A 14,686-nucleotide genomic window follows, 5' to 3' on the forward strand; every position below is an offset into this window, starting at 1 on the left:
AGTGGTTTTCATGTAATATTGTAAAACTCATTGCCACATGATTATTTTCTGTCACCAGGCTTGTACTTGCAAGTTGAGACTGACATGGTCTCCACTGCTGTTGTTTGACAGCATTGCTTCATTGTTCTACCATTATTTGTCTTGCGCTCTAAAAGACTATGTAAGGCACAGACAAAATCACTCTCATTAAGACAACCACCAAGTGGACCACTGTTATCAAAGGTAGCTGATGATTTTGATTTTCAGCTAGCAACATCTCACAAAAGCCTGATTATCACAAATGATAAGCAACTGACTTCTGTATATCATGCTCTTGTAAAGTGTATCACCTGGGCCTCCAAAGATGAGGAAACGAAAACACCTGGTCACTTTTTGAAATCTTCTCTGTACTGTCCATAAACAGGTAGATGAACTTCAGGACAGGACAGTGTTTTCTGTCTCTTGATATGTATAAGGATCAAATGTGATCCTGACAAGATGACTTTAAGACCTGTTTGTTTGGAGGGTCTCTTCCTGTGGACCCCTTTCTGTTCAGTTGCTGAGGAAACCCTGGAACACTCATATTTCTGCAAGTTCTACAGGTTATTACCCTGCTCGCTTCATCAGCTAGTGAGGTTGAGCTCCTGTGCATCATTGTAAGGTGATCTCTTTTTCTTACTGCAGATGTTGAGGAGAAGGATGACCAGCTGACAGTAAAATTGCTTTTTACTGATGAGCCCTTGGCTTTGTTACTGTGGTAAAACATACATCATTTGACAGCTGCTTGTGCATGGAAAAAACCATAGATGATTAACGGTTTTCTATCTTTTCCTGCTACTGATCTTCTTTGCTTATGACAGATGAGATTCAGATGTCTTTTTTTTTAAGAGACAGAGAGAGAAAGGGAGAATATTTAAATGTGTTCTCACCTAAGTCTTTTATGTTATCCTAAGGACCTTATTTGTAGCAGAGATTTTTTTTTTTTCCCCTGAATTTCAGCTCTCCTAAAATGATCAGATCAGATCTGTCATTCAGCTTTAAAAGGGAATGTATTTTCCCCCTTCTGCATTTTGGGTATTTTCCTTTTTTTTTTCCTTTTTTTTTTTTTTTTTCTGGTGAAAGGGTATAATGCTAATTTTACTTATTCAGAAATAAAAATAGCAAACAGTTTATATGAGGTGTTGATAATTACCTATATTACTGTAATGCTGTGACAGATGTTGGCAAAAAGAGGCAGAAAATGCCTACAGCTGTGCACTCCATGACATCCAGTTTATACTCAGACAGAAGGCTAACAGATGTTCTGAACTGTCACTTTGCCTAAATGTTTTTAAAGTCTAAGGACCTGCTTTATAATTCACTAGGGCCTCGTTTGGTTTCACAGAGGTCCTCAGAATTCCCATCTGTGACAATTAATGTAGAAGACTTTTATAAATCAACCTCTGTCCTTATTAGCCCTCTGCAAGTAATATTGTATATCTGTATACTCCTGAGACCTGTGCTTTTTGTGACCTAGTTATTAATTTTTTCAACTCATATACAGCATAACTGTTGTTTTGAGCAAAAAGGGAATTGGATGACACAAGTATAGCCAGAGCAACAGAGTCATTTTGTACAGTCATCGTTTTGTCATTTGTACATTTGGCTGACCTCAGAATACCTATGCTAAAATATTCTTTATTTGCTTCCCCAAAGCTATAGTCATTTCTGAGATGGTTGTAAAATGTTAACAACCTCAAACTACCTGTTTTCCCATAGGAAAATACAAAACTTGGTGGTATTAAAATACAGCACTTCAACAAGCATGTTCAACTGCCAGAGATATTCCTGGAGAATATTCTTATTGCAAAATAATTTAAGGGATACTTCAGATCAAGTTTAATGTATTAAACTACTCTCTTTAATTTCAAAATGGAGATGTTACTAAAGTGACATGTACGTAGTGTGTACATGTAGAACAACTGATATTTGAAATTCTTCAGTCTTTAAGCTCCACCCAAATTTTTCAGCATACCTTTAGATAAGCAAAGAAATGTTTCTAGTGTAAAGCAACTTAATACTTTATTGATAGTTGCCATTTCTTTTTTTAAAGCTGGATTCCTGTTGTACAGTAGCCTAATAGTTTAAACATTGTGCTAGCATAATCAGTGTTTGGCCTCTTCTGTTCCCCAATCCTGTGTAGAAGCAGAACTCCAAATTGTACATCTTTCTGGGTTTGTTTCTAAATTACTCCCCACACTTAATTACGAGGATGAGAGGGATGCCTTATTCCTCTTTGTTATAGGCTAAGCTCTCAGTAATCCCAAACAAAAGAGCCAGTTCTGGAAGATATAGGATTTGCTAGCAGGATTATGGTCTCATAGATAATGATGTGCAGTCAGCAGAAGCGAAGCTTTATTTTAATTCAAATAAGCTAGTAAACAAACCACTGACAAGTCTGCTGGTGAGAGTAACTGGCTTCTGTTGCCACATTGGCAGCTAAATTATAGAAAATCTATTATACCCTGTTCACCATATGTTTAATTTAATACAGATAGAAATTAAACTATCCACAGTGCCTATTAAAATAACAATACATATTTTTTAAATATATGAATGTTATAAGATACATTCCCCTGACCTTAAGAAGGGTAATGCTGATTTGGGAGACTAGAGCAAAACACATGCTGTAGTCAACAGATTCTCTTCAACAACAACAACAACAACAGTGATTTGAAAAACCCAAAATATTATTAGTACAGTTTTGTAACAGATAATGAGGTTAATTGGGGTGCTTTACCTTCTAAGAATCCACTCTTACACACTTCCCTCCCCCTAGGTTCCTGGGCCTTGGATTTGATAGAAGTGGTTAATATCTAATCCATTGTATACTTTTTAATTCAGTGCCAGCGACAGTATGAGGTTTTTGCCCTTTCCCTGCTGCAAATAGCTATCCCTCATTTCTGCATATTCTCATGTATTAATGTTCTTCCAAATAACCTGGATTTCTTGACCTGCCAGGAACCTTGGAATCACTAGTCTGTAATACTGGTGGAGGGTTTCAAATTATGCAGAGGGATTTCTGCTTAGGGCCTATATTGTGCAGAGGAAGAAGTGCTGAGCGCACTGTATAGTGGTCTACTATGAGCCAACACCATTATCTTGAGTTCTGCAATAGTTAGACTGAAAACAGGCATAGGGGGGTGGAGGGGTGGGAGTGGGGTGGTGGAATTAATAATAGGAGGTAAATCCTGTGAGGATCTATCTAAATCTGGGCATTTCCAAACAAACCAAACTTTTCTCAGAAAATCAGTGCAGGTTCAGCAGATATTACTGTGATGAGGTATGGATGATAGGCTGATTAAAATCATACAGAAACCTTAGAGAAAAAAATATATAACCTCCCCAAATTCACCCCATATCTTAAGTGAATGAAGACGAAGAAAGTGCCAAGCACAATATGGCCACTGAAGAGCTCTCTGGACTTCCCTGGGAGTCCCCTGCTATGATTGGCATGTTCAGTATCTTAACATCAACAGTAAGCATGTGATGAAAATGAGCATTGAGAAGTGACCTGCACATGGGTTGTGGATCATCACCTTACTCCATTGGCAATATGTTCAGAATTTAACTTCCAAAATTATGTTTCTCACACAATTTAATATCTAAGAACACATGAAAACTCAATGTGTATATGTAGAAATATGTGTGAAGGGGGGCTCTGACTCCTGCAAATGTGCACATGATACATATGTACCAGCTACTATCTTGTATAGCATGTGCTTGAGTATGAGACATGCACAACTATGCACATTGCCTGCCTTCGTAATTACTTTTGTTATTTGCCAAAATGTTTTCAAAATCAATACAGCTGCAAAGGAAGCTGCCATCTAAAGAACTGAATATGTGAAGGTGTCGAGTGCCAGAGATATTTGGACAAAATACTTACAGAATATTAGTGATGCTACACCTTCTGCTTCCCAGGATAAATTTATGCTATATCATGTGGGCAGATTTTAGTAAAGGTGTACTTGACACCAGAGCTACCCATAGCAAAAATACTCACTAAATATTGAGGTACTAAATTAACAGGTCTCAGGTCTCTCACAGCAATCATGGAAAAAAAATAAATTAAACAGTTGAAAAATGTCCAATTTTAGAAGGCACATCTAAAGTTCTTACATACCTTTCCATACAGTGGAAATAGCCTGCCTGCCATGCAAGCCTGCAGCTTCTCGAGAACTGCTCTTGTAAACTGCAGGTTCTTTGATTTTGAGATACTGGAATTTTTGCCATCACATCCCAGAGGGATGAAGGGAATAACAAAACAAAGCAAACAAACAAAAAACACCCGCTGCTCTCAGTGTGTCACAAATGTTCTTTTAAGACAGCAAGGTGGTGAGGATCTTGTCTAGCCCTTCTGACCTATGGACTGCATATCCTTGCGGGCAGCACACTACTACTCACAAACAGCTTTTTGGTTAGTAAAGCCTGCACACTGTTAAACTAAAAACGAAAGGATGAGAACTTCTGGGAAAGAAAGCCCCAGAGTAAAGGTGGGTGGTGGGTGACAGCCTCTGCGGGCCATGCGCCCCGGCCGCCGGCTCTCCATGTGCGTTTCTCGCACGGAAAGGAACATGGGTGCGGCCGGCCAGGCCTTGCCCGCTTGCCCCCGCAGCCGGGGCTCTGCGACAGGGACCCCCGGATTTGCCCTGCCCGCCCCCGCCTGGCTCGGCAGCCGTGGGCATGCGGTGGCTGGGGGCATTCTCCTGGTATTAAACTTTAACCCTCTTGTCAGCGAGCCAGAATGCGAAATAAGAGTTCGTCCACTTGTGTGTGAACCCCCGGGGAAGATTAACCTGGGAGAGGCGGCAGAGTCCCGGGGCGGGGGAGCCAAGCGGAGGCGGTGGCGGAGCGATGGGCAGAGGCAGCGCCGAGACTCCGAGTGTGGAAATGCGGACGGAGGGAAAGAAATACCAGCAGCAGCCTGACTCGCCGTCTCTCCTTTAAAGCAGGGTCAGTAGTCTGTCCCGGGTAGGAAGCCAGAAATTCAGAAATTATTAGTTTTCTGGGCACAGCTGTGGGATAGGCATCTCTGTCCCCCACAGCAGAGTGGTTTTGGTAAGCACCCTGCTGCTCCTTTCTTTTTGGACATGCAATACAGAGATACAGGTGTATTTCTCAGACTTTAAGTGATCCGTTATTTTATCTATGCACCTGAGTGCAGGTGAGATTTTTTTCGAGTCTAAAATGACTTGTAAAAACCAAAATCTAAAGCATTCCTTTTTCCCACCCGTCGATCCAATGCCCGTGCGGGAGCCCAGTCCTCCACAGACCAGTGCAAAAACCATGCATCCTTGAGATGCTTTTTTAGAACCCTTTCAATCTGTGGTTCACTTATATATTTTTTTTTTTCTTTTTTTTACCTTTCCATAAAGTCTTAGAAATTGCTGCAGAGCATTGGGAAGTTGCAGCCACCCAGTCCACGCACTGATGATTTCGTTTCTGGTTATCTGCAAAATGAGCTTTAAGCCAATTTCGTGCTTCAGGCTAAAAAGAGGGATTCGTATTTCCCTCCCAGATGCGTGGCGTTCTTGGAATCTCATTGCCAGCTTGCTGTAGGATGTTGCTGTAATTTGCCTGGCAACTCTTTCTAAGATTTGTATTCAGCAGTTAAGAACGAGGCAACATTTCTGAGCCATCGGGATTGTTTCTCAGGAGGGGAAAAAAATCGTCTTTCCTTGATAAGTTAATATGAAACTGTTCAGAGCCTAACTCCCTTTTAACCCAAAGAACCACCATCAGTAGCAAAATGCGCACATCCTACTAATTCCTTTCCTTCGCTGCTCTGAGAAATTAAACACCTCTTCAGGAGGAGCGGTACTTTCTTCCGGAATGTTACCAGTTTAAGAAAGTTCTTGCACGATTTGCTGAACTTTGGCACGTTTGGATCTTTTACGCCACTTCTCTCCCTCCCCCCTCCACCCCGCTTCCCCTTTAGATGTAAAGACTATTGCAAAATGACAGGAGGTTGCTTGGACGTGGAGGTGAGCTCTGCCGCCCTCCCTGCGAGCCTTGTTGGCGTTTAGCCTGGAAAGAAAATCTCCCGCATGCGGGGACGAAGGTACTGGCCGGGACCGCTGCAGTGGGGCGCTGCCAGCGGGGACACGACCGCCGCCACCCCGAGAGGGCTTTCCGTACCCTCCCCGCCCCGGCGGAGCGAGCTGGCACGAAGATGTTTATCCTGAGAATGAAAATGGGTTGTTGAAAAACAAGCCATGTGCAAATAGTTTAATTTTCCGTTTTGATGCTTATCTTTGTCTCCCGGATTTCATCGGAAAGGCTTTAATTGGCGTGTGGGTAATAGTTCCTAAATAATCCCTTATTAGATGACTTCAGACGAGTTGTGAACCAATAACGTCTTAGTCCCAAAAGTGAAAGTAGAATTTGCAGGCGCAGGTCAGTTGTTGTCAAAGGGCTCATTTGAGCATCTTTCAGTTTGCTGAAAAAGCTAATTAAAGAATGTTTGAAGGTTAAAGTCATTATTCTGTGCTGTTGTCGTGCTATAAGTGAGCCGAGTTTTGTGAAAACACAAAGGGCAGAAGTCACAGAGGTGGATTACTGTCAGTCCAGGCTACAGAGGCACAGAGAACTGTGGCATTAATTCCTATAGAAAGGTAGACAAACACAGCCCCTGACTAACAACTTTCCCGCAGAGCCCCATTGTCTAAGCACTTTCTTTTGCTTTGGGGCTCCCTTCGAGTTGCTACAGTTGTAACCAGATCCAGAACTAGGTAACAGGGCGCAGAACTATTGACCTGTGAAACAATTTCCAGCACGAAAATAGCTGCGGTTCCTGGCATTTCTCTCCAATATTTATTTCACCACGCAACCACCCCCCTTCAAGCCGCGCTAATTTATTCATTACTTAGCGGAAAGTTAGCAACGCGCAAGAACTCTGCGAGGTACCGCACCACCTTCGGCGCTGGCTGACTCCCGGTGGCGGCTGCTCGGTGCGCTCCGCGGGCGGCGGAGGGGGTAGAGCAGGAGCCTGGTTTGTGGGGAGGGCTCTAAAGGGTCTGAGAAACTATGCGGGTGGCGGCGCCCCGCAACAGACGGACTGCGCGGGAACTGCGCGCCGCGGAGGGTGCTGTGGTGAACGGACACTCCGCGTGTCCCCACGCCGGGAAATCCCGTGGGCTAATCCCGATGACCGTTAGCACCGGTTTGCGCCTTTGTGTGTGCGTGGACAGCAGATTGCAAAACAACTCACACAAAGATAGGCGCGTACACTGCACAGCCGGGCTCTTCAGCCTCGCCTCTTCATCGCCTCTGATCTGGGTTGCCCCGCTCGCTCTGAAAGTCTAGGGTTTTAGGTCTGGCTACGACTGCAGATCTCCCCAAATTCAAAGAAACAGATGTTTGGGCTGATTAGGGATGGGGCGCGGGGGGAGGGGAGGAGTGATCCCTGCAGCTGCAACTCGAAGAATTATATTGATAAAATATTTCAGTGGTAATAAATACGCAGAGATCAGCTCGACCTTGCGAGGTCTTTATTTTAATTCCTTCCCCCCTTCCACTCCCCCCCCCCCAAAAAAAAAAAAAAAAAAAAAAATCTTTATCAAACCTCTATTCTATGGCTTCAATAAACAGAACCCATTACCTCACGGCAGCTTTTGTTGGCCTGTATACAAGCGAGAACAAAATGGTTATTCAGGAGAACGCTTTCGATTTTTATTGTGTGTAGTATGCACAAAGAGCAGTGTTATTGTATTAAAAAGAACCATCTGTAGCAGAAACAATGGCATCAAATTATCTTTGAATACCCACTGCAAAAATATAAAGCTTTTTTATTATTCTTCTGCTGTACGGTGGGGGACAGAGAAGTGACTTTTTTGTTGTTGTGGGTGCATTCTTATAACACACACACACGAAATCAGCCATTTGGATTTTTTAAGCCATAAACGATTTTTTCCCCTCTTGTTCCAGGGACTGCAGTTAAAAGCTAGGGCTAGGACTCGGAGGATGTGTAGGCAAACGGAAGGAGAGCCAGGGGAAGAAAAACCGAAATGGATTCATTCTCTGTCCTGGATGGAGGAGGAGAGGAGAGAGAAGGGGACGTGCGAGCTTCCTTCAACTGCCTCTGTCCGGTGAAAAGTGCTCAGACCCCCGGGGCTGAGCCGGGCTCAGGAGTCCTCGCGGACTTTCGCTTTAAGCTGCCAATCAAACCGCTCACTAGCCACCACCCTGCGCTGGCACCGACATGTAAGTAGCTGCAGCACAACTTTGACATTCACAGTTTTCCCCCCCTCCTCCCCCGTGACCTTTAAAATTATCTGGAAATGTAGCTCCCACCTACGACCTGCCGCTCTGAGCTCCGCTGTCTTAACCTCGGGGACTCGTGCGCGGCTTTGGGCTCCGCTGAAACTGCGCGGTAGTGGATCGCGTCCGTACCGCGGGGCAGAAGGACTCCCCGTCCACAGTCTGCCTGTGCTCTGACTGACTACCCCTCTCTGCACGGGAAGAGTCGCCGGGAGAGAGCGGAGCAGAGACGCTCCCCCCGCCACCCCGGGGTGCTTCAGACGGGGCCGTTATTTTGGCGTTCCCCCATGGGGCGAACGGCGGAGAGAGAGCGCAACATCCAGCTGCGCAGCGCGCATTCCGCTCGGCGGCAGGCATTAAGCCATTTCACTGCTCTAAGTGACGCGCTGTCTGGTTTCCTTTGCCGGGAGGTGGCTCCGGCTGGGGGGGCTCCGCGGACCGTGCGCGGAGTGCGGTGCAACGGGCCGGGCGGGGGTTACCTGGGTGCGCAAGGGGCTCACATGAGCCGCGCAACGCTGGCGCGGCGCCCGCAGCAGCTGCTCTCTGGCGCCCTCTGTCGGCTCCGTGTAGCCCGCACTCTCCCGTCGGCGCTCACCGCCCGCGCCGCGAGCTCCCAGCCCTCTCCGGGGCAAAAGCGGGGGACGCAGGCCCGGCGGGGTTCACGGAGCCCCGAACGCTGGAATAGGGGTTACACCGGTGGGGAGAAGCAACGCATCTCCGGACACGGCTTTGACTGGGAGAGGGGCCGTGCCCGGGGAACTTGAGACTAAATCAATATATTTAACTGCCTCGGTCTAAGGCTGCACGGCAATTTGGATTGGGAAAAAAATCGATTTTGATATTTTGGGATCATCATAATACCATTTAAAGGGAAGCTCTTTTTAGTTACATTTAGCAAAGTTGAGGTTGGATTTTTCTCCTCTCCCCCTTCCCCCCACCCCGCCGTTCCCCCCCGTCCCGTCGTCCCCCGTCCCCCTCCCTCTCCTTTTTTTTTTTTTTTTTTTTGGGTAAGAATTTGATAGATAAAGGTTAATCTTGGGCTGAATGATAGAGCTATGATTGACAAGAGAAAAGGTGTTGAGGGCAGGTCGAGCTGTCTTATTTACAGCCCACTGCTTGCTATAGAGCCTTTGTTAGGACTGGAAAGCTAATTTAGCACTGATCAAAAGCACCACGGAGTTAAAGGACTGGTAATGACTGCTAATTTCATTTCAGCCTCATACATCCCCAACTGCTGTAATTAAAGACGTGCTATTTAAATACAGGTGAAGAGTTTTTGTAGTAGGGGGAAAGTGGGTAGCCGGTTACAATTTTATTTATGCTTAATATGGTAAAAGACCAACATTTGATTTACCATGTTAGCGATTTGCTTTTGTGCGGTGTCCTGCCTCTTCAGATCAGGGCTGCGCGGCAGAGGCCGGCCTTGCAGAGGCAGGGTGAGGACAGCGCGCTTCAAGCAGGAGACGCGAGCCCCTGGCTAGCCTGGGGTTATTTTATTTTTAATTATTCCCATCAAACGGCAGTCAGGAAGCATCGGGAGCGCTAGGGAGAGGGGAGATGGAGGGACATGTGTCAGCTTTTAAGTGCCTCTGAGGAAGCTCGGGTCCTCATATTATTATTATTTTTAATTAAATTATTTTACCACTCCACGGCTGGTTCGCTGGCTCTGAAACGATGTAATTTCACAACCGATATAACAGTTTCTTTCTGAGAAACATCAAAGGATAAAAGCTCTACATTTTCGTAGTTGGTTAAAATTGATACAAAAAAAAAAAAAAAAAAAAAGAATTTAGCCTTTAATCTCTTTTTATCCGTGCAGACTAAAGACCCGCACTCGACCCCGCTGCGCTCCGGGCTCTCCCCCTCTTCCGGGGCCGCGCCGGGCGGGAGGCGGCGCCGAGCGCGGGTGATGGCGCCCCCTGTCGGCCGCACCGCGGTGTCCTCTCTGCCCGCGGCAGGAACTGCGGCCACGATTGGAACGGGAGCGCGTGGAAAGGATTAACGAGAGGGCGAGAATCCGGCGCCTGGACAGGGTTTAGAGTCCCTGGGGGTGGGGAAGATAAAGTAAGAACAGTGAAATAGGGACAGGTAAGGTAAGCAGATAGCCCATCCCGTGAATTACAGACACAGAAACAGTTTTCAGCTCGTGCTGTTTGCTCTGTGCAGATACAAACACTTAAAAAAAAAAAAAAAATTTAAATGCCACCAACTTGTTCTGAGCAGAGCCTTCTGAAAACTTGGGTCTATATATGTTGCTCTCCCACACCTAGGCAGAAAAGGGATGCTGCTGAGGGACGGCGCTGCCAGCTCGGGATCTGGTCGCCCGGCAGCAGGGCATCCTCAAAAGAACAACTTATTTTTTGGTAGCCTTAGGCATAAAGCTAAGCATGAATTTTTCCTCGTTCTTAACTCCAGTGTTCCAATGCTGTCAGCAAATGCCAGCCTTTTGGATGGCTTGTGCTTCTGCTTTCCTCCCAAGGTGTTTTAAATAAGTCAGCACTGACAGGTGTTGCTTGTGAGCAGCGCTGAACGTTTCCTTTTCATTACGGATTTTTTTTTTTTTTTAAAGCCGTGTGTTTAAACTCGAAGTAATAGTCATCTCCCCATCAGGAAAAAAAAAAGAAACAACACCACCACAAAACACGCAGCAAAATAAACAACCCCTCCTCCAATTCCTGGAAAAGGAAGAAGCCTTAAGTGAATGCCTGGAGTGGTGTTTTTTCCTTCTTCTTCACTATGGAGATGACAGATTTAAAAGAAACCTGGGTGATATAAAACGATTAGCCAAAATATGTGAAGTGCTGCATTGCCACAACTTTTTGAGATGAATTAGCTAGTTATTTTATAGTATCTGCCTAGCTCTGTGGTGTGCATTTAACGGCGGTTTGTGCGAGTTGCGGTAACACACAGCACGGTTTGTGTGTCTTGCGTGTGAAGAGAAATACTAATGGAAACTAAATTATTTCTACTAAATTGGGGTTATTTTATATCTCCTGTTGACAGCCTGGATGAAAGTAATAATGCTGCAGCTTTTCTATTAAATGAATCCTATGTTTGCTAGTCTCACAATGAACTTTTTGCTTTAGAAATTATAGATTTTTATGAAAGATTATTGTTTGTCGCCCTGTCTCTATTCTCTCAGTTTGATCTCCGCTTGAGACTCCTAATAAGGCAATTCTGTAGTGAGAGCGCCCAAAATAAAGACATAGCATTTTCTATAAATAATAGCAAGAGCCCTGCACAGATTTCCTGCACAACGGAATCCCCAGATTTCCTTTACTGTTTCTTTAGTTAGCACGCGATGAGTATATATAACTCTGAAATTAAGCAAAAATATACATCTGTATAGATCTGTCAAGCTGGCTATAAACAGAGATATTATATGTCAATTACCACAGGAAATGTAAGAAATACAGAGTAGTTGGTACACACAGTTTAACCTCAGGAGGCTCTTTACAAAAAATTTAGTAACTCCTCCTGAAAGGTGAATGATTAACCCGGTTCCAGGAGAGGGGCTGTTAGTGCTCCCCTTAGAAACAGCAGTTTGTGAGGGCGGTTGTAAAGGGATCGTAAACTCCCCCTCCAAAGGGCAGAAGTTGGCACATAAAATCAAGGATCCCGAGTGACTGCTTTAACCAAAATGCTGTTTTCCTGGATTCAGTCCGTAACTCAGCTGCCGGGTTTTATTCTGCGGACGTTACTCAAAGGAGCAAATACTGTAAATCTGGGATAAGGTCCCAAGCTTGGCAGAAAGCTGGCAGCAAGGGGTAGTGGGGGGAATCTCTATGCTCGTTCTTGTTCCTCTCCACTTGGAGGAAAAGTGCGTTTCTAGTTTATTTCTGTCTTTTAGAAGGAGAGGGGTTTGGGTTTTTTGATGCCGGTATTTCCTACGTCTCTCTCTCAAGCAGGGAGTCTTGAAGAAACAAACCAGAAAAGCAACCTCAAATGCCCATTTCCCACTTAACCTTTTCTTTCTTCTCCACCAGCTTCTCCCTGCCTATGCGCAGGGCTGCCCCTGCCCTGCCCAACAGCAGAGCAAGCTGGGCCCGGCGGGCACCTTATGGGCCTCGCCCCACATTCTTCCGACTCCACTGGGAAGGCTTCCGAGGGGACAGGTGCGGGCTTTGGAGAAGCCCCACTCAATCCTGATTTCCACAGAAAAAGGGCTGTGACACCTCCCCCAACACACACTCACACTCTCAACCCAACCCAGAGGTACTGCAGATGTGCCCCAAACGTTTCTCCCGTCCCCTCTGGGCTCACTCTTATCCATGGCCTAAGGCTGAGTGGTGGATGCCGAGGGAGCAGTCGGGCTCCCGTTCGCTGTCCCAAGGGAAGCTTCCTCTTCTCACTCGCTGCCTGAGGCACACTTGCCCCCTTCGCCCTCTCCCACCATGCGCCCAGGCTTCCTCCGGCATAGGCTCTGCCAGGTTTTCGTCTGGATGACAATGGATAGACACACGGGAAGTGTTGTTATTATTTATAGCACCGTCTCTCTGCTCCGATTAAGCGCCGTCTAAATATGAATTCACAGTATAGACGGCTAGTCTACAATTTGAATTAAAATCCCCCCGACGAGCCCGTCGCTGGAGAATTCTGAAATCACAAGCCTAAGTTGACACAATGAGCCCATGGTGTCAATAAACCATGGGCGAAATGGAGAGATTGTCACTCCAGACCATAACAGTTCTGAAAGTGTCATTACCGTCTGTCCTGTCAATGAGCTCCAAATTAAGGACTATGAGGAACAGCGAGATAAAAGTCACCGTCTTGGCTCCATTATGGGCGATCGTGTCAATGATCTGAGAATCACTGGAAAGGGCTCTTTTTCTCCCCCCACTCTTCTTTTTTTTTTTTTTTTTTTTTTTTTTTTTCCTTTTTTTTAATGTACTTTTCAAACCCTGCCTCGGGATGCCAAGGCTTGAGGTGCGCTGAGTAGAGAAGAAACCTTGAAGCTTCCTAGGCTTGTGCCTCAGGCGTTCCCATTGAAACCGCCAGATCTTCCTCGGAAACGGTGTGAATTCAATGGAGGAGACAGAATAATTCCATCAAAACTGCACTGGGGCCAAAGACGACTTCATTTGATTTGGACGACACGTGTGATCCCATGAACAGACACTTTTTTTGCACCATTATTTTCTTAAGTCAACACAAAGATGGTAGAGGGGAAAGAAGGAAATAAAACAGAAGCCTCAACTTTAGCAAAAGACAATACATGTCTATGTGAGATAGCCCCTTCCAGGCATTAAGACATTCTGAAACTGTCCCAGATCTCCCTCCCATGTGAGCCTGAGAGTGTTAAGGGGACTTATTCAGAAACTGGAAACCTTCAATTCTGGATTTTTGTGCCTTTGTGGGTTTAAGCAAAGCAGTTAGCGTTCTTCAGGAGGGGTTTTGTGTTTAATATACATGAGTTCATTCAACTACAATGGGAAAAGAAAACTCATTTGTTCTTATAAAACTAGGAAGGAAAGATAACTTTAAATAGACTGCCAAAAAGGATCCTGCCCGAGGGGGTTGTCTTCCCGCCAAAGGGCCTACATTGAACTGTAATTTCACCCCGTTATGTTGTGCAGTAATTTCTGAGTTTATCCTCACCACTGGTGCTTGATTTTCTGATTTATTCTTAAGGTCGCGTAAGAAAAAGTATGGGCTTCGCTTCTACTCTTCTCTGGAAAGGAGGTCCGAGATGTGTTATTTTAGACGCAGGGAAAAAAATCGCGGAGAGTTTGAGAAGGCTGTTGGCTATTTATGAAGAGTCCTGGAAGCGTGTTTGGGTAATCAGCTTCTCCATTTATCGAGAAGCCTTTTGAAAGCGACTCTGAGAGGTGCTGTGTGCGAGTCGGCTTTTTCTACTCTTTATTGTGTACCTTAAAGTCACTTTTCTTAGCACTGGAGAAAGGTGGAGTTAGTGCTTTTGTTATCGGTGGGATTGTTATTATTATTTTAATTTTGGTTTGGTTTTAACATCCCCGCGTTTTGTTTTCTAACGCCTTCACCCCAGCAGCATCCGCTCGATGCCTGTGGTGGCAGCCGGGAGGGGAAGGTGGCAGCGGAGCCGGGCCAAGGGCACTGCGGTACCTGCCTTTGCGGGAGGGCTGGGGGAGAGATCGGTGTCCCCAGGCCCCACGGCTTGGCCGCACGTGTGCTGGCCCTGCGATTTACTTAGGGAGGAGGAGGATGAAAGAGGAGGTCGGGAGGAACGCGGAGCTCCCTCTGCATTCCCCAGCTTTCAAGGGTCCTTAGAGCCCTTGAATGAAATTATTGGGCGAAATAGGGTCTGGCGGGAGCGGTCGTGACTCGCCCGCCTCGTTGGTTTGTACGTGTAATGCCACTTCTGAGGGCGACAATCGGACTACTTGCTGGACAGGCAGGGACAAAAAGGAGATTAAACCGTTTTAAATAA

The 14,686-nt window shown here is 45.7% G+C and overlaps 1 long non-coding RNA gene across 1 annotated transcript in view; it reads left to right on the forward strand.

The window, feature by feature from the left end:
* LOC137444431 (uncharacterized) overlaps nucleotides 1-14,686 on the forward strand; it is a 94,220-nt gene that overhangs the window by 35,548 nt on the left and 43,986 nt on the right. Inside the window, exon 2 of the long non-coding RNA XR_010988166.1 lies at nucleotides 7,948-8,223. This is a non-coding gene — a long non-coding RNA (uncharacterized lncRNA). The remainder of the gene's footprint in view (nucleotides 1-7,947; nucleotides 8,224-14,686) is intronic.

The sequence above is a fragment of the Melanerpes formicivorus genome, unplaced genomic scaffold (assembly GCF_026170545.1).
Source record: "Melanerpes formicivorus ecotype bairdi unplaced genomic scaffold, bMelFor1.0.p_v2 SCAF_12, whole genome shotgun sequence".
NCBI lineage: Eukaryota > Metazoa > Chordata > Aves > Piciformes > Picidae > Melanerpes > Melanerpes formicivorus.